Raw genomic sequence first — 20946 nt, forward strand, 5'->3', positions numbered from 1 at the left:
TAGGAGGTTTCACTTTGGGGTGACTAACATGGTTTGGAACTAGGTAGAGGTGAAAGTTGCACAATATTGTAAATATACTAAATGCCACTGAATTGTTCACTTTAAAATGGTTAATTTCATGTTATATGAATTTTTAACAAATATGTCATATAGTTTTTATGATCTCATAAATAACTGTGACTTTGCTGTCATAGTTACCTTGTGACTGTTGGAACCCATGTGCTTTGCAGCGTTTGTACACTGGGAAAGTTCTTTCCAGCTGTGGACAGGAAAACTCGAGGACGGATGATCCCAAAAGTGGGTTTCTTTCTAAAATAACAATTCAGAAATATAGTTTTGTTTTTCCATTTTTATTTGTAGAAACTGGTAAAACTACCTTGAATGGGCCCTGGATTGTTTTAAAATGTGATATGGACTAATGTTGGTTAGTTTCTTCATTTAACTTGAAAAACTATGTTTAAAATAATGTTATATTGTTTTTTTGAAAATTAAGAGTAATTTTAAGGAACCTATGATGTATATGTGCAATTGCAATTTTCTGATGGTTTGTTGCCCTGCATGCTAGTGATTTTTCTGACAGTTGCTAAAACTATCACATGTGCTTTGTATTGTCAGAAGAATTGGTGTCAGGTATAAGAAAGTTCTATCTTCAGATCAGTCAGGCAGGGCTTGTGCAAAAACTAAAAAACTTAGTTTTGTTTTTTTGTTTTTTAATCTTATGGCTGTTTTCTTTTTGAAGGAAGGACTTTAGGTTAGATTTGGCAAAATATCTGGCATTGAGAAGAGCTTCTCACTCAGAAATGTAGAAATGTTTTGCCAGTGATCATAAAGCTTTTCTTTATGATGAAATTGATGCTTTTGTCTCATAGTTCTGCTTCTGCCCCTGTGTTGTTTGTGGACCTGTTTCTCTAGCGGATGTATTCCTTCTAGTTGTCATGCACACTCCCACCCAATTCCTCATAGGACTCAAAACATGCCATCCGGGCTGAGAGTCTGTAGACATGAAGCAAATAAAGCTAACAGGGCTGTCGTGGTTTGAACCCACAGCTTTTTTCATCATTATCATCATGTTCCAATCAACGGAACTAGAGTGTGAGAGAATAAATGCCTTACTTAAGCAAGAGCTTTGCGATTTCAAAGTTAGAAGGGATCTGGTAAGTGTAGCAAAGTATCTGGAATAAGTATAATATGCTGAAGTTGGAGTAAGTGTGAGTACTCAGTTTAAAATAATTATTGCTTCTGACTTTGCACAAAATTAGGAAGATCCCCTTTTTGTTATGTTCGTTGGATAATGTTTTAAAATAAGAAGGGGTCAGTTTTTAAGTTGTGAAGAATTCAAAGTTATGTTTTTTAATAAATTATTAATTAGGAAAAGTTTCCAACAAGAGCTAGTTTAACTAGACATGCTGCTGCTGAACCATGACGGTGGCACAAGAGAGCGAGGTGTGTGGATGAGGCTGCCACTTCCCGGGTGTCTGTTTGCTCCAGGACCCTGCCTCTGAACAGCAGCTTAGTGCATTTCCTTGCACAGTTTACTTAACCTTTCTGTGCCTTCATTTCCTCACCTAGACAATTAGAATAATAGAATCTATCACATATGGGTGTTACCAAGATTGAATTAGTTAATGTAGTTAAAGCTCTTAGAACAGTGCCTGACACAGTAAAAGCTTGCTGTGAACATTAGAGACCTAAGAATCACGGTGAAAGGTAGCGAGGAGCTACTTTGGTGAAGGGTGCTTTTATGTGTTTACATTCACAGATCCCAGTAGCTCCCACCCTCTGTCATGTGCCAGTGCACTGTTCTATCCGAGGTTCTGAGAGCCTCTGGTATACTCACTTTAGGGCCATTTTACTGGTAATGGGCATCTCAACCAAAGAGAATGCTTTGGGAAAGAACGAACAAACTCAAAAGCAGTGGTTTTTCAACTGTTTCCTGAGAAATTTGAAGATTACATGAAGCGTCTCTAGTGGTTTGTTGAAAATACATAGTTACTGTCTCATTCATTTGCTGAGAGTTACCGTATGCCCATCATTGGCCCTGGGCAGAGTGGGACAACATTGGTGTTAGGGGTCAGAGACACAGATGATGATAATATGGTTCCTTGGCCTAGAACTCACAGTGTAGATCATTTTTTGGTACCACTAGAATCCATGCTGGGAAAGCCTCAGGGTTTTGAATGGAAGAGCATCAGAAAAGAGCACATCCTTAATGGTGCGCATTCTCAAAGTTGTAAGGCCACACATCAGGTAATTTTTTCCTCTCTGTTAAACCTTCTCAAACTTAACCAGAAGAGGGACAGGGAAACTCATTGGTGGAAAGAGTGTTAAAATTACTGATTTTATGAATCCTCTAAAATTACAGATATTATGAATCATCTTGTTTTGATCTATTATCAGAGAGAATTGCGTTTGCTTTATTTCCATTTATATGTTTTTGTTTCTACTAGAATTTTTATAGTTTTGAATTGCTAGTTTGGGGGCACCCAGGTGGCTCAGTTGGTTAAGCATCTGACTTCGGCTCAGGTTATGATTTCACGGTTCATGGGTTCGAGACCCGCGTGCTGACAGCTAGCTCCGAGCCTGGAGCCTGTTTCCGATTCTGTGTCTCCCTCTCTCTCTGACCCTCCCCTGCTCATGCTGTCTCTCTCTCTCTCAGAAATAAATTTTTAAAAAAACATTTAAAAAACTTAAAAAAAATAAATTGCTAGCTTGTATTTTTACAACCACATTTTACTCTCCACCCCTGGCGCTGATTTTTCCGTTTGTGTACAATTTTGGTGGAAATGAATTAGGAAAGGAGGTTGATGAGATTGGGTACCTCAGCTTCCTAGAAGGTACTCATTTCTTCTCACAAAGTGACGATTTGCTGCTTCTTTCTCAGGGATGAACTGCAGCTGCTGAAGCAACAGGTGGACCCTTTAAAGATGCATACAGGGCGGCAAGAAATGGAGGGAGAAACTGGAGAGACCAATGAAGGGAGGAAAAAGCATGTTTCCTGGGTAAATAGTATTCTTCTCAGTTTTAACAAGTTTCTTGCCGTACTTTGTAACTCTTAAGTCTTTATAGCCATATTTAGTTTGTGTGTTGTTGTCAGACATTCTTTATTTTCTCCCCTTTGGTTTTTATTGCTGGGCGCTTTGATCAAATGATTCTTTAATGAATCTAAAAATCTTTGTTGAATATACAATTTAGGTGAAACCTTAGATCCATTGATAGGAACGTCTGCCTTAGGCTGACTCTTGGGTGTTATAAAAGTCGAGCTGTGTGTTGTGTCTGTGCTGTGCAGGTTCAGCCTGAGGCTGGCTTTTAGTCTGAGTACAGGACTTATGCTTCTGCTCTATTAAATGACTGACTTGAAAAACTTGAGCGCTCATTTGGATGCCACTCACCCAAACCACACTCTCAGGCTGCCCTCTGGAATAGGAAACCCTTTTCAGTGCTAAATACAAGACTAAAGACAAAGCAGATGAGCAAACAATCAATGTAAATAGGCCTAGCCTTCATTTGCTGAAGTAAATGTGACCTACTTACGGTTTTGGGTTGTTTTTTTTTTTTTGGTCATTTATTTATCGAGTTGTGAACTCAGTTTATTCTGTTACTAAGTCACTCACAAGCTTTAGTCTTTGGCGCTTTGCTGTTGTTGGCTGTTGTTAAACTTTTTAAATAAAGGAAATCTATTGTATTATTTTTCATTGTAAAATTAAGAACTTTTCCTCAGTGTGCCAAGTAGGAATTTTTGGAAAGAAAGGGGAGGAAATGGAGTCAGTGATGGTATATAACGCCGGAAGTTCTGTGCGCAGCATCCTGACGTAGACAACTGCACAGCAATGTCACTCCTCTGAGAGGCTGGGGCCACCCAGTCCATGGGGATGTTTATGCTGTTGGAGCTTCTGGAACTTCCTGCCTTATGGCGGCCTGCAGTAGGACTATGTTAGATATAGGACACATTCCAGCTTGCTCGTTCTTTAACTTTGAGGTGTAGGTTGGGTAAAATCTACTTCCTGGCCCTGTATGTCAATCCTTTAAATGAAAAAGGGCATAAGACAAGCTTATTCACAAGTGAACTTTTCTATATGCTTTCCAGTGCTCACCTTCACACCAGCTGTTCCAGTCAAACTGGTCTCCTTGCTCTCTGCAGTCAATCCAGGGTCAATCCAGAAATAGTCCTGCCTCAAGTCTTTAACTTTCAGGTAGCCACATGGCTCCTGCCCTCCTTCTCCTTCAGGTGTCTGCTGTGGGGACAGAGTTAATAGGAAAGGCAAAGCCAAACTGGAATCGAGGAATTGTCTGTCATGTCAGTCTGTGTACTGACTACCTGGCAACACTGAGCCACCTTTACTCGCTCCAGCTTAGCTCATTTGTCCTGCCCCACTCCTACCGGTCACGTAGGATGTTTTGTTTATTCTACACATTGTGCTTTTTCTTTTTCACCTTTAAGATCTTTTTAAAATGATCTTTGACTTTTAAGGGCACATACCATGTAACTCAGAATTGCATTTCTGGGGGCGCCTGGGTGGCTCAGTCGGTTAAGCGTCTGACTCCGATTTTGGCTCAGGTCATGATCTCACGGTTCATGGGTTCAGGCCCTGCATCGGGCTCCATGCTGACAGCCAGCTCAGAGCCTGGAGTCTGTTTCAGATTTCTGTGTCTCCCTCTCTCTCTGCCCCTCCTCTGCTTATTCTCTCTCTCTCTCTCTCTCTCTCTCTCTCTCGCTCTCTCGCTCTCTCTCTCTCTCTCTTGCTCTCAGAAATAAATAAAACATTAAGAAAAATAATTGCATTTCTGGGAATTTATCTCATGTATAACCTCACATGGGCATGCAGGCAGTCCTCTTCCCCCTCAGCCTCTGTTGAATCCTCATGTGTACTTCCCATCTCAGTGGCACTTGCACCGAGACTCATTAACTCTTGCTGCCGTAATTCCGTTGTGGTCGTGGGGCATGTCCCCCTCTAATAACTTGGGCAGCTGCCTGCTTCTTTGCCTAAAATGCAGTGGACTGGAGACATTTGCACAGTAGCTAATTGTATCCCCTTTCAGGTTTCTACTTTTGAACTCCTGTTCCCTTACAGCAATATCCTTGCAGTTCCCGTTCCCTTGTGAGTATCTTAAACTGTTACAGTTTTTGCATTGTGTTTTTTAGATATTTAGGTAATGAAGCATATAAGTGTGTACTGGTGGTGCTCTACTGAACAGCACGCTAGAAAGCTCAGAAGCTTTATAAAATACTGATGCCTGGTCACAGCCCCAGCGATTCTGAGACAGTTTGTCTGGGATGAAGTGTAGGCATTGGCATTTTGTATTTCAGTTTTTAGTGATTTTTTAAAATTCCAGTATAATTAACATACAGTGTCATATTAGTTTCAAGTGTACGATACAGTGATTCAACCCTTATATACATTACTCAGTGCTCGTCATATAAGGATACTTAGTCCTCTTCATCTGTTTCATCCATCCCTCACCTACCTCACCTCTGGTAACCATCTGTTTGTTCTCTATAGTTGAGAGTCTGGTTTTTGGTTTGTCTCTCTTTGTCTATTTGTTTTGTTTCTTAAATTGCATATATGAGTGAAATCATACGGTATTGGTCTTTCTCTGACTTATTTCACTTAGCATCATTCTCTCTAGATTCATCCATGTTGTTGCAAATGGCAAGATTTTGTTGTTAGCTGAGTAATATTCCTCTGTGTGTGTGTGTGTGCATGCATGTGTGTGTACATACCACATCTTCTTTATCCATTCATCTACTGATGGAAACTTGGGTTCCTTCCATAATTTGTCTGTTACTTCAGTAAACGTAAGGATGCATGTATCTTTTCAAATTAGCTTTTTGTATTCTTTGGGTAGATACCCAGTAGTGGAATTACTGGATCATGTAGCAGTTCTATTTTTAATTATTTGAGGACCCTACATACTGTTTTCCACAGTGGTTGCACCAGTTTGCATTCCCACCAACAGTGCACATGAATTCCTTTTTCTCCACACCCTCACCAATACTTGTTTCTTGCTTTTAACTATAGCCATTCTGACAGGTGTGAAGTGATATCTCATTGTGGTTTTGATTTGCATTTCCTTGATGATTAGGGATATTGAACATCTTTCCATGTGTCTATTGGCCATCTGTATGGTCTTTGGAGAAATGTCTGTTCATGTCTTCTGCCAATTTTTAATTGAATTATTTGGTGTTTTTTGGTGTTCAGTTGTATCAACTCTTTATATATTTTGAATACTAACCCTTTATCAGATGTGTCATTTGCAAGTATCTTCTCCCATTGAGTAGGCTGTCTTTTAGTTGATTGTTTCCTTTGCTGTGCAGAAGCTTTTTATTTTGATATAGTACCAATAGTTTATTTTTGCTTTTGTTTCCCTTGCCTCAAGAGACATATCTAGAAAAATGTTGCTACAGCTGATGTCAGAGAAATTATTGCCAGTGCTCTCTTCTAGGATTTTTATGACTTTGGGTCTCACTTTTAGATATTTAATACATTTTGAGGTTATTTTTGTGTATGATATGCAAAAGTGGTCCAGTTTCACTCTTTTTTTAATATTAAAGTTTTTTAACATTTTTTTTTTTTTTTTTTGAGAGAGACAGAGCATGAGCAGGGGGAGGGTCAGAGAGAGACGGAGACACAGAATCTGCTGACAGCTCAGAGCCTGACGTGGGGCTTGAATTCATGAACCATGAGATCATGACCTGAGCCGAAGTCAGAGGCTTAACCGACCGAGCCCCGCAGGTGCTCCTGGTCCAGTTTCATTCTTTGGCATGTAGCTGTCTAGTTTTCTTAACACCATGTGTTGAAGAGACTTCTTCCTGTTGTATGTTCTTCCCTCTTGTGTCAACGGTTAATTGACCATATAATCATAAGTTTATTTCTGGGCTCTCTATTCGGTTCCATTAATCTATGTGTACCATACTGTTTTGATTACTATAGCTTTGTGTAGTATGTCTTGAAATCTGAGGTTGTGATACCTGCAGGTTTTTTTGTTTTGTTTTAAAGATTGCTTTGGCTATTTGGGGTCTTTTCTGGTTCCATATAAATTTTAGGATTATTTGTTCTAGTTCTGTGAAAAATGTTACTGGTGTTTTGATAGGGACTGCATTAAATCTGTACCTTGTTTTGCACAGTGTGAAATTTTATCAGTATTTGTTCTCTCGATCCATGAGTGTGGAATATCTTTCCATTTGTTTGTGTCCTCTTTGATTTCTTTCATCATTGTTTTATAGTTTTCAGAGTACAGGTCTTCACTTCCTTGGTTAAGTTTATTTCTAGGTCTTTTATTTTTGGTGCAATTGTAAATGGGACTGTTTTCTTAATCTCTCTCTTTCTCTGCTACTTCATTACCAGTGTATGGAAATGCAACAGATTTCTGTGTATTGGTTTTATATCCTGTGACCTTAATGAATTCATTTATCAGGTCTACCACTTTTTTGGGGGAGTATTTAGGTAAGTGTCAGCACTTTAAAAAACAGCCTGGGCGGTTTCCCTATGTGATCAAGTGTGAGGATCAGAAACACTATTGATTTTTCTATATTGGTGATGACTCTGATCATTTTAAACTCATCATAACCATGTAAAGGATTCCTTTGGGTTTATAAATATATGATGGTGTTATATATAAAAACATTTTGTCTCAGGATTTACAGTATTTGTATTTCTTGTTTGTTTTCTTGTTACTTTGTATTGGAAGGAAGTTCTGACAGTATATTAACAGTGATGATAAAATACTTCTTCATTTTTTGCTTATTTTAATGACTACATGGCTCATTTCTTCTTTGAAGTATAATATTGGCATTTGGTTTTAAATAGACACTCTAATAAGAGGAAGAAAGAACACCTTTATTATTCATTTTAGAATTTTTACGTTAGGAATAGGTATTGAATTTTAACAGCTGAATTTTTGGTATCTGTTAACATGACACAATTTTTATTTAAGCTATTCTTAGGTTATGTTTGCCATTATTTTCTTTTAGATTTGAGCATCAATTCCAAGTAAGCTTTGTCTATAGTTTTCTCTCTTTTCAGTTTCTTTAGCCAGCTATAGGACCAGGTTAGTACAATAAACAAGATAACCTATATCTTGGCCTATTTTAGGCATAATTTCTATATTATGAATTGTTTGTTTCTGGAAAGTTTGAAAGTACTCACCAATAAACCATCAGAGACTAGTGGCTGTGTGGGAGTGTCATTTTAGAAAAGATGTTAGTCTAGCTAGGTATTCCATTTTTGCCAGTGTTAGAATTTTACATTTATAACAGAAAATCCATTTATTTAGTTTTATCCAAACTGATTAAACACATGACACTCCTTACAATTTTATTGTCTTTATGTTGTTTTTCCAATTTCATGCATTTCCTTTTATAAAAAAATTAAATTTACCAGAGTATCACATTTAGTCTCTTCACAGAATATTTTGTAGAAATAGAAAACTTTATTCGATTATTAATCAGTAATAATTATTAGTCATTAGAAATAAGAGAACTTTTAATGTACAAAAATCTAGGCTGTGAAAAATCAGTTTCCCACTCCTCCTCAGGTGGGCAGTTCCCTGTCCTAGGTAGCAACTCCTGCCTATTTCTTAAGATTCCTTCCAAAATATTTTGGTTTTTGCTTTCAAAATCTCTAACTTCTTTCTTAAAAAAAAAGTTTCTCAAGTTTCTCTAGGTTTTTTTGGTTGGCTGTTTCTCAGTATTATTAGCTGTGTGCTTAGTTTCTGTTACTTAACAGCACTCAAAGCAATGTTTGTCTTACGTTTTTTTCCTTGTCCATAGATATCTTGTGTAGTGATTCTGTTACATTTTCTAACTTCATTATTGTCATTTCAGAGCTTCTCTCTTTCAAGCAGGTATTCTTGAATACCTTCTGTTTTGTCTTCTGTTGAACCAATCTTGAATATTCTATAGCTTATGTGTAAATTTATCCTCTTGAATTCATGGTTGTTATTGCATTTGTCATATTTTCTGTAAATGATTTGTTTCTTGATTTTTATATTTCTTAGTTGTCTCTTTTCTGTTATACCTTCTGTTTTGGGGAATGCTTTTTCTTTCCTTTTAACTTTTAAACATATTTTAAAGGTGAACAATCTTTTGAGTTTTCTTAGTGCCGAAAATAACATTTGTTTCTATATTTATTTACTATCATCAAAGCAAAAGCAGGAACCGTTCTTTCCTTCCATATAAGGATATTCTGTTTCTCCCTGTTTTGGCATCCCCTCTCCTTATCTACCCCCAATATTTTCCCCTTTCACATTTTACATTTGTACTGTGAGATGTACTAATTCTTCAGGGCTTCAGCCTGGTGCTCACAAGTATTTTGCTATTCTTGTTTTAGTTAGTTAACAGCCTTTGAGGTCTCACCCTGAGCTGGATGGATGCTGAGGCTGGTGTACGAGATCTAAAGATGAAGGCAGCTCTGACCCTGCCTTCAAGGTCTCCTTTCTGGTTGACGAGGTGGCATTTATACAGACTAACAGTGGCAAAAGATGTGATGTATCAGGTGTCTTGGAGACACAGAGGGAGGGAGAGAGTGAAGTTTGGTGAGTCAGCAAAGGCATCCTGGGATCCGAGTGTTACTGTACCAGTAGAACTTTGCAAGATAGAGGATAAAAGAAAAGGGCAAAAGCCTGAAGGTACCCAAGTTCGTTGTCCCAAGTTCATCAAAACCTAAAGGTACCTGACTGGCTGGAGATGAGACGGAACAAAGGGATGTTGGGCCAGACTATGAAGTACCTTGAATACCTGGCCAACAAGTTCCAGTGTGTATTCTGTGGGCCGCATCATGGAGGTTTTAAAGCAAGTGGGTACCATACTCAAGTTTATTTTTAGAAAGATAACTAACTGTGGCTCTCAGGTGAAGCAGCGTGGGCTGCAGGAAGTCAGTTAAGGGCTATGGCAATCATCTGGGTAAGAGATGATGGGAGCTTGAACAAGGTGGTAGCAGTGGTGATGGAAAAGAGGGAATGAGGTGTTTTGAAGCAGTGTCTAAAAACGCTAGTGTCGGACTCAGGTGAGGTTGGGAACTCGTGGATGACTGGGAGGAGTTTGTTTTACGAAGGTGATGACAGACAGTGGAAATATTGGCCAACTTATGGAGTGGGGTAATGGGTGCAGAGGGGCTGCAGAGACTTATTTGGAGAGAGACAAGAGTTCATTTTAAGACTTGTTGAATTTAGGAAACCATGAAGTGATGTAGGGAAACATATCGAGGAGCAGTTGGAAACACGGGTCAGGAAGTTAGGTGTGTTGTGAGGGCTGGAGTTAAAGGGGTGGGAGACAATTGCTCTGAGGATGTCAGAGTCATGAGAATAGACATAAACGCAGAGGAAGAACATGTAGACAGAAAATAAAAGGGTTGGTATGACCTCTGGGCAATGACCAGTTCTTTATGTTCAGAAAATGGAGATGCACTGGGCACTGTCATACATGCCCACACAGGGCGGTGAGAGCTTGTTCACATGGCTTATTTTATCTTCTCAATAGCTCTGTGTATGGAAATTATTACTACTCTACTTTATGGGCCAGAAAACTAAGACTCCAAGGCATTGTTACTAATCTAGTTAGCGGGATTGCAAACCAGATCAGAATGCCAAACCGATGCTAGAAGAAGAAGAAAGAGCTTGTGTGGAAGAGACGAATTCCTATAAGGGGCAGTGGCCAGCAGTGGCCACCCACACGTCCAGTAGAATCAGAAGCCAAGCCACTCGGTTTGGGTTTCCCAGTTAGAAAACTGGTAGCGATCCCAGCCTGCCCAGTTCCCCCAGAGTTCCTAAATCAGCTCATGCTGGAGTCTGGGAGAAGCTGAGGAAATGCAGGTGGTTGTTGGCTGCAGCCTTTGGAGACAGCTCAGCGGGAGAGGGTTGACAGGATGCCTGGTCTGCGAGGTGGCATCCCTGTGTTTGCAGATCACTGCTTCAAGTATTTTGATTTGCTCATCTTTTTTTTCTTTGAGGTCTTTATCTAACAATTGCCTTGTTTCTAGGCTTCTGCTACAAGAAAAAAAAATCAAAACTCTGCTGGATTCCTTTCACATAATCTGCTTGTTTAACTTGTTTTCTTGGAGTTCTTGTTTTTCTTCTTCCCTTTTACACATTGCTTTTAGATATTTCTAGGCTGTGTCTTAGTGACCCTCTTTGATTGCTAATTATGTGAGACCCTGGGAATTCCTCCTGTTCCTTTGAGGTCTTTCCATTCTGGAAGTGGTTTTCTTCTGTCATTTGAATCTTTCGTTCAGTTCAACTTCACCCAGAACCCTAATTTATAGCCTGTGTCTGTCTTCCAGATAAGAATTTGTTCTTGCACTCTTTGACAATAGGAGAGCCCAGTGCTAAGAGCACGCGCTCTGGAACCAGGTCTGCCTGGGTTCAAATCCTGGCTCTGCTGTCTGCTAGCTAGCTGAGTGACCTTGGGAGTTACTTAGCTTTTTTGTGCCTTAGTTTCTGCACCTATAGTTGGAGGCGATAATAATACCTACTACCAAGGGTTGTGCCGAGGACTAAATGAACTGCTGCATCGGGAGTGTGCCGAGTACACAGTGTCTGGTGCGTGTCATGGGCTCTGTTTTCGGTAGCTGCTCTTGTTATTGCTGCTTTTGTTGTCTCGGAGGAAAATAAGAGAGACGAGCTTTTCCTGATTGTCATTTGGTCCACACAAATAAGTGATACCTTTATAGACTATTGGAGCCTTACTTGAAAAACTAGAAATAGGTAAATTCTGGGGGCCAGTTAGCACTCCCCCAGGTTTTTAAGAAATTCAGCAATGAACAACTTTGACTTTGGTCCAGATGTGGCATCTGGAGTTGCAGATGCCCACGATGTGACCTCACCCTCCCCAGGGCAGTGCTTGATTGCTTTCCCTTAAATACAGGCTATAAAATTTTTATTTCTACCTTACTGAATAGTTCTTTCAAAAAAACTGTTAGTTAACTTTGCTTACCCCATCTGCAAATAACAGATGCTGGCCAACCAGCTCACAGAAGTTAAGTGACTTGCCTGAAGTCCATGGTGGAGTTGGTATTTCAGCCCATGATCTGTGACTCCAGTAGAATTAAAAGAGGAGAAAAAGTTCACTGGGATGTATATACATCAGATTATCTACCTGCTGTCTTAGCTCAGGCTGCTATAACAAAATACCACAGACTGGGTAGCTTTTAAACCACAGAAACTTATTTCTCCCAGTTCTGGTAGGCAGAAGTTGAGATAAGGAACCAGCAAGATCAGGTTCTGATGAGAGCCCTCTTTTGGGGTACAGGTGGCGTTTTTCTTGTTGTATCCTCCTATGGTGGGGAGGAGGGAGAGCTGAGGTCCCGTCCGTAAGGGCTTAGCCCACTGTCATGACCTAATCACCTCCCAAGGTGCTGCCTCCTAATACCATTACATGGGGAGTTAGAATTTTAACATAACATAAATTTTGGAGTGGACACAAACACTTAGTCCATAACAAGTACCAATCCCTAAAGGTATGGTTATGAGCTCTCCACAGTGTTTTTTGTTTTTTTTTTTTACAGTGAAGTTGTGCTATTTTTATAAGCAGAAGAAAAATATAACCCCCTGAACAAACAAAAGGGTAATATCTAAGTGTTTGCATAACAGAAATAATAAGGTGAAATCGTATTAGCTAATCTCTTGTTTTTAAGGAAAGTGAGCAGACGTATGAATGAGGGAGACAGTATTTTAAGAAATCATTGACAGAATTTGCATGGTCTAAACATGTTTATTGACTACAAAGGAAAGAAAAGATAGCAACTTTGTAGCAGAGAAAGCACCTTAAGCAAGTGATCAAGGTGAACAATCACCAGTAATAAGGCACATTGACATAATGAACCCTGTGATATGATGCACTAAGGAGAATACAACATACTTTCTGTGTTATTTTTGTCAAAATTGCATAACCTCAGGGGATGGGTTAACTAGGTGCTGGGGATTAAGGAGTGCACTTGTTATGATGAGCACAGGCCCAGGGTTGAAGCAGTGTATTGTACACCTGAAACTAATGTAACACTGTATGTTAACTAACTGGAATTAAAATTAAAACTTAAAAAAATGCATAACTTCAGTGTAATCATGAAAAAACATCAGGCAACCCCAAATCAAGGGACGGTCAGCAAAATAATTAATAATTAATACTGATTACTACTCTTAAAAAAGTATCAAGGACACAAATGGCAAGTAAAGAGTGAAGTTCTGTCACAGGCTGCAGTAGACTAAGAAATAACTACATACAGTAGGGATTCTAGATAAGACAGTAAGAGAATATTGGTAGAGAAAAACTTGTGCAACTTGAGGAAGATTTTTGGGTTAGTTAATAGTATTGTACTAGTGTTAATGTCCAGGTTCTGTTCGATGTGCTGGGCTTATGTAAGATGTTAACATTAGAGGAAGCTGGGTCAGGGATATATGGAAACTGTTATTTTTTGCAACTTTTCTTTAAGTCTAAAATTAGCTGAAACTAAAAAAATTTGTTAAGAAAAGAAAATTTTGATAGGATTCATCACCAAAGTTTTCTGTTTTCTTCCTGTCTCACTTTCTTTTCAGTAAAAAGCCATCATAGGTTAGAGAAACAATTTGGTCCTGGGTAGACACTGGCTTAAGAATAGGAAGCAAGCTTGGATGCCAGTCCTCCTCTCTGAGTGGGTAAATGATAATGGTGACTTGCCACAGTGTTGCCTCTGGGCTCATTTTTGGATATGTGAAATTTCCCAGACCTTTCTAAAGCTGTGTTGATGCGAGATTTTTCTGCAAATTTTATGAGGGCAAGCAGGCAGATTAGTCATTGCAAGATACTGCACTTAAGGAAAAACAAAATCCAAACCAGAACTTACACAGAGTCATGGGTCCAAAGATACCAATTAGTACCCTGGCATTCTCCTAAGATACTGCCTCCCTGCTCCCAAGGCCAAAATGGGCCTGAAAATCGGCACACATCCACGCAGAGATGACCAAACTCAAGCATTCCTCTGGAAGCATATGTAGATGAAAGTCTCTCCTTGATCATTAGGAAGCAGCCAAGTTGAAAGCCTTGTTAACCGAGCGCCTAGGTGGCTCAGTTGGTTAAGCGTCCAACTTCGGCTCAGGTCAGATCTCGCAGTTCGTGGGTTCGAGCCCCGCGTCAGGCTCTGTGCTGACAGCTCAGAGCCTGGAGACTGTTTCAGATTCTGTGTCTCCCTCTCTCTCTGCCCCTCCCCTACTCATGCTCTGTCTCTCTCTGTCTCAAAAAAAAAAAAAAAACAAAAAAAACAAACTATATTAAAAAAGAAAGCCTTGTAAACAGAAAAATCATAAAAGTTAGAGGTTTATAACATGTTCAAACGAAGAACATTGCAAGGAGGCACAGACTGGGAGTCTGCATGGGATCTAGGAGGATTTGAACTCTGTCAGAGTACAGACTGCTCTGTCCACAAGATGGAAGATGCCCCACCAGCCTGGGACCCACATTTTGGTTGCTGCAAAGTTGAGCTTGCTGTATATGCAGGTTGAACATCAGGTTTGTACCTGATGAGGTGTAGCCTGAGGAAGGATTCTGTTTCCTGGATGCCCTGATGTAAGGAGAGGACAGCTCTGTGTACGTGACAGGAACAGTGAGGCTCCTGGAAGCTACACCACCTCTAAAAATGAGGGGAGAAATCTTATGTGTCTATTGAGTTTGGTTGGTATTAAACTAATTCTGGCACACTCAATTAAGAATATAATAATCTCACTGAACTGGAAAAAAAAAAAAGAAGAGAAAAGAAAAGAAAAACATTGTATCTCTGTACTTCAGAGTTGGGGACTAGATTATTTTCAGTCAGCAGGTATTTTGTGAGTACCTGTTATGTGCCAGGCACTGAGTTAGGCCCTGAGAATAGAGCAGTGATCAAGAGAGTCCTGGTCACTGCCCTCACGGAGCTCCGTTCCTCTGAGCTCTAAGTGTGAGCCAGTCGGCCCACTCACTCAGAGTTGCCACTTCAAAGTGGTTTGATTTACACCAAGATAAATGTTTCCCCATATATAATCCTAGAATTAAAAAGCCTCTCTATGTGTATTTTGTTATTTTAATTTCCTTCCAACAGTGCTTAAAAGATGTTTTCATGTGTACTTCCTATGTTTCATATACATAATTTTGAAGTAGTACTTGGTGCCTTCAATCATAAAACCTGCCCCCCTCCTGACCATTCCCCTCAGGCTCTGATGTTGAAGACACTTTGGGAAGGCTTAGTGGCCTTGCTCTGTGCTTCTGGCAATCAGAGTATGTTTACCAAGGCCGAGTGAGCCTGGAGAGGGGCAGCGTGGATCGCTGGTAGTGTCCAGAGGGGGCCACCTCTTCTCTGCTGCATAGACATTTCTCCTTTCCTGAACTTAATCTCAAGGGTCCGATTCCAAGCTGAACCTCAAAGCAATGGACCAACTAGAGTGGTGCTAACTAACGTGATCCCACAAATTGTTAGTAATCTCTTCCTTGGCCCTCCTTCCAGAGACTCTGGGCTTTCCTGCTAAGTAGAGATTTGTCCTCACACCTTGAGTTGGTAAAATACTAATGGTTATGAATTCTTAATTATTGTATTTGAAAAGTACAGTGGATAAATGATGAGCAGCATATCCTATTTGTCAGAGAAATCAAGGATAAGCTATTGGTTGACAATTAATTTGGAAGTGGAGTATATAGATGGTTGGTCATTTTTTCAAAGTACTTTTGCAGAACAAAGTCTACATTCATCAGCAGAGCTTTTCACCTTCTGATTCTGATCCCTCTCCAGCTACAAATCTTCCAGCCCATCCCTACATAGCTCCTCGTATGCCCTGGTTGGCTGTGCACTGTGTACTTCTGCATTATGAGGTTTTCCCTGCCTTCAACTCCCAGGTCATCCAGTCCCCCACCCCCGCCCCCATGAAGCCACCTTTGGTCTTCCTCTGTCATTGTCATCCGTTTGATTTTCTGGTGTCCCAGGCCTATTGTAGCACATCTCCTATGGCACACATCGTCCCCCATTCTATGATGATGCTTTTGACATGTGTTCCTCCTCTCCTGGGTTATCAATCGACCATGAGGTGTCAGGGGCTTGCTCATTCATCTACATGTTCTCTGTGTACCCAGCATTGTGATTGAGGGCTTGTACCATTCTAGTTACTGTCTAAACACTTTATATATATTCCCACGTTTAATTGTCACAATAACCCTATGTGTGTAGGACATACTTGCTTATTACCAAGCCTTCCCTGCCCTTCTCTGCCTTCAAGTCCCAGATCATTCAGTTCTCACCACCACCTCCTCACCCCCATGAAGCTGCCTTTGGTCTTCCTCTGGCACTATCATGAGAGAGAGATTGTTGTCCATTTTAATTTTTTTAACAGATGAGAAAACTGAGGCACAAAAAGGTTAAAAATTTTGCCCAAAGCTACCAAGTGGTGGAGTTGGGATTTGAACCAAGGTGGTCAGTTAGGAGTCAGGGCTTCTAACCACTACTTGATATACCCCAAGCCTATACTGTTTGCTGTACGCTATACTGGTGTAATAGCAGCTAGCATTTATCAGACCCCATTGAGTGCAGGAATAGTGTTATATGTCTATTATCTTACTTAATACTCATAAAAATCCCATAATTCAGAGGGCTTAGGGCTGAGAGACTTGTAGTAGGCAGTACTATCCTGGGTGCCTCGTAAGTGTTTTCAACTATATGTACAATGATGAATAACAGTAGGGACAGAATTGGGCAGAGAACTAACATGTATACACATTACACTTATGCAGCTCAAACTCCTACCAAGATATTGTCATCACCCAGAAAGTCCATCCTGTCCCTTCCTAGTCACTGCCCATCCCTGCTTCCCAGAGGAGTGTCTACTATTTTTATATTGTATATTTATATGCTTTTTTTGGTTCCAAAGGAGTTTAAGGTGACTCATTCAGGTCCATAAAATTCAGCAAGAAAACATAAGTGAGAAGAAAGAGGTGGAAGAAAGAAACTAAGGAATATTAATTGGAGCCAGGAGAGCATCTGTGATATGCCAGTCACTTTTATAAGTAATATATTACTTAATCCTCACAAGAGGTATGCATAATTATTTCATTTTATAGATGGAGATGCTGCAAACTTGTGTAGCTAATAAGTAATAGGGATTCTTTGACTCTGAAATCCATGCTTTTTCCACTGTAGCTCAAAAAAAGACAACAGATAAAATAAAAGCTTCTCCTAAAAGTAAATACAATCTCCAATAACATGTGCTCAAGAATTTGTAAGACTGTGTTACCTCTGCATGTTGGTGGATGGTGAAGGTGGGGTCATTAAAATAGTTTTGCAGTATTTGCAAAGAGCCTTAAGGTCAAGGTTAGCTTTGAGTTACCCTGTATGGCCCTAGAGATGGGATTCCATGTCCTCAGTAGGAGAAAAAGGTAGCTTTTCCAGAATTGGTGCTAAAAATGGGAAGTCTTGGGGCTCCTGGATGGCTTAGTCGGTAGAATACGACTCTTGGTACCTGAGTGGCTCAGTCGGCTAAGCTTCTGACTCTTGATTTTGGCTTGGGTCATGATCTCACGGTTACATGAGTTCAAGTCCTGAATGGGCTCTGGAGGCAAAGAGCCTACTTGGGATTCTCTCTCTCTCTCTCTCTCTCTCTCTCTCTCTCTTTCTTCCCCTCCCCCACTTGAGCTGTCAATGTCTCTAAGAAATAAAAAAACATATGACTCTTGATCTTGGGGTTGTGTGTTCAAGCCCCACATTGGGTGTAGAGCCTACTAAACAAAATGCTTGCGGTGCCTGGGTAGTGCAGTTAGTTAAGCATCCGACTCTTGATTTCATCTCAGGTCATGATCTCACAGTTCATGAGTTCGAGCCCTGCATCAGGCTCCATGCTGATGGTGAGGGGCCTGCTGGGGATTCTGTTTCTCCTCCTCTCTGCCGTACACTTCTCTCTCTCTCTCTCTCTCTCTCTCTCTCTCTCTCAAAAGAAATAAACAAACATTAAAAAATTTTTTTAAAAAAGGGAAGTCTTAAAATGGTTCATTAATTATTAAATAGATCCATAACAACGCCAACAAAGAAGCAAACATCTTACACATGGAAGAGTCTTGGTCAGATCTTTCAACTTTGACTTTAATAGGGCTCATTTGTTGTATTACAAAAGAGTAAAGGTAGTATTTGGTAAAAGAATTATAAATATCTAATGGCGGCTTTAGAAATCTTTATATCTGCTACCTTCTGCATTCTATGTTGAATCTCCTTTATAATAACAGATTGGATATAGAAGTAAAGGGTAAGGAAGAATTGAAGATTACTTTGAAGGTTTCTTACTTGAAATGCCAGAAAAAGATTGGGCCTTTTGTGGTAGAAAGGTTATCACAGGGCTCCTGAATAAAGTTAGGGAAAGACTTTGAAAAAGAAAGGAACATGGGGGTGTTAAATTGATATCAACTTGGCAATATAAAATAGAAGTGTGGGCTGTTCTATAATTTTCATTTGATTCTTTTTTTATAAATTCGATTTCTTTGATGAGATTTTCTGTTTAATTTGTTTCAGAAGAATTTGTAATTGGTTGTTGAAGCATTTCTAGATGGCTGCTTAAAAATCCTTTGTAAGCTAATTCAAACATCAGATCCACCTTGGTATTGGTGTCAGTTAGTTATCTTTCCTCATTCAGGTTGTGATTTCTTGGTTCTTGGTCCAATGGTTGATTTTTCAGTTTTCTTCTGGACGTTTTGTCTGTTACGTTAGGAGACTCAGGGTCCTATTTAATCTTTTCTTTTACCAGGCAGTCACCCTATCTAGGTTTAGCACCCAGGTTGGGATCTACTTTTGTGGGCTATGGTTCTCCCGACCATTTCTTTTTAGAGCCTTTGTTTTTACTATCTGGTTTATCTTACACAGCAGTGGCTCACACCAGTCCTTGCTGGTGCACCTCATGGAGGGAGGGAGTCTCCTCAGGCCTTCCTGCCTGGTGCCTGTAGCTGGGGGTTGGGAGTCTCCATCCTGCGGGGTGAAGAGTACTTCCTGGGGCCCTGCAGGGAGGGAGGGGGTTCCCCACACTGCTTTGTCAGCGGGCTCCTTGATCCATCTTTGTTGGTGCTGCCAGCTGGCCTGGCATCACCAGAAGAACTCCCATTCTACTGTGGGGAAGGATGTGGCCACCTGGACTGCCTTCTGTTGGTAGGCTGGGGCATGGGAAACATTGGCTGCCTTCCTCTCTTGGACAGGTGGGGGGCAACTGTCATAAAATGCTCTCCTGCTGAGTTGTTCCTCTGGTCCTGGGGTCACTAACCTGTTTGTCTTCCTTTTTCCACCTTTCAGACTTCCCCTTTGGTTGCCCCGTGTGTTATTTGCGATGTCCATAGTTGTACTCAGCAAGGAGGTTGAGGGAGAAGCCATTTATACCATGTTGGCTTAATTGTGATGGTGTTCCATTCAACCATTTGTTTTGCAGATTATTCAGTTGTTTTAAGTGAGTCCTGTAGACATCATGATGGAGAGGGTGGCTTCCAACAGTCTGGAGATCTGAAAGGCTTCCTTACTGCACAGACCCACGGGCCTAGGCGTGGTTGGCTGCCCAGCACTGATGGTTCCTCAGCTGTCTTCTGCTAGCTTGGCTGCCGATGTCCATTCTTCACGTCTGCTCCAAAAGCAGGCATTTCTTATTGTTGCTATTCTTATGCTCACTGAATAATGCAGTAGTTTGTCACATTTCTAGCATGATTAAAACAGATAAACTACTGCCTTTGTAGAGCCTTTTCCTAGCCTATCATTTTGGTCAATTTTCTCTCTTTTGGCAAAGGTTTTGTATTAAATTCAGCCATGCAAATTGTATCTAATTGTGATTTAACTAGGAGATATTTAATTTTTATGTGAACATTTTATGTTTCAGGGCTGCAAACAATACCAATTTTTTTTTTATAAATTAGTGTGAAAAAATTTTTTGACATTTTCTACTTATGCATGAGGAATTTGAGGTCATCTCAGTTCTTCCACAGTAAATGTGCCTAAAAAAAAAATCAGAGTGGGAAATCCTTTATGTTAGAAGCCACGGGTCCCTTTGTATAGTTTACCATAATAGTTTTGCACAAATAATTTCAGGTTAAAATTGCATACTATTTATTCCCACCCATTTCCTTTATTGGCTGTGACACACAGGAATTACGCCCATTGCTTGACTAACCTTTCTGACCTTTTGTTACTTGGCTATAAATTGACTTGGGTCTTTTGCAAAAACACTGTCAGGGGGGAAAAATCTTTTTGTTAGAACCCAGCCAATTCCTGCTTCAGTGCAGAACAGTTTGTTCTCCTGAAGAAATGAGCCAGTTCAGTGAACAGAAAAACATAGCCATAAACTGGCATCGCCAAAAACTGCAAAAGCAATTGCCCACGATCATTCCACAGAGCAGGGAACTTGATAAAAGTGCAACGCTTTGGGGAGAAAAATACAGTTTTGCGTTCCACGGGCTCTAGGTAAACGTAACAGACTTTTCAGTCGAAACCACATAGAAGGGCCTTCTTTTTCTGAGCTCTGGCAGTCGCCAGCATTCAAACATTGTAGACGGGAATGTCGGATTCTCCCTTTGCCTGCTCCCAGAGTCTCAGACTGCTCTTGGAGCACGTATGCCCTGCATTTGAGTTGATCTTCCCACTAGGTCTGGGTCGAAAGCTTCTTCTGTTCAACATCCCAGACATTTCCTGAGTGATGGCTCTGTGCGACACACGGAGTCCCAAGTCCATCCCCCAAACAAGACATTTATGGTGGACTAGCGAATTCCGCGAAAATGTGAGAAGTAACTACAGCCTGGCAGCTGCAGGGACAGAAAGGCGTACAGGACACAGAGTCATTACCTGGCCTGCTTCACTTCTTTGGGTGGTGTTTGCAGGCTGTCTGTGAGTCTGTACCATGGAGGTGAGAAGGGTGTAGTGGGCAGCAGGAGGGGTGCGGGGAAGTTGAAGAGTGACCAGTCGGCGTGGGTGTCCGCACACCGTGAGTAGAATTGCTTGGGTGCACAGTATG

At 40.5% G+C, this 20946-nt stretch overlaps 1 protein-coding gene across 1 annotated transcript in view; it reads left to right on the forward strand.

Moving 5' to 3' along the window:
• The first annotated feature begins 248 nt into the window (after positions 1-248).
• The window catches only part of ZHX3 (zinc fingers and homeoboxes 3), a 61795-nt gene continuing 41097 nt past the window's right edge, over positions 249-20946 (forward strand). Inside the window, 2 exon segments of the mRNA XM_077778836.1 lie at positions 249-297; positions 2882-2999. The gene's annotated coding sequence lies outside the window, so the exon portion shown is untranslated.

This window comes from Crocuta crocuta, unplaced genomic scaffold, assembly GCF_008692635.1.
Source record: "Crocuta crocuta isolate KB4526 unplaced genomic scaffold, BGI_CrCroc_1.0 scaffold248, whole genome shotgun sequence".
NCBI lineage: Eukaryota > Metazoa > Chordata > Mammalia > Carnivora > Hyaenidae > Crocuta > Crocuta crocuta.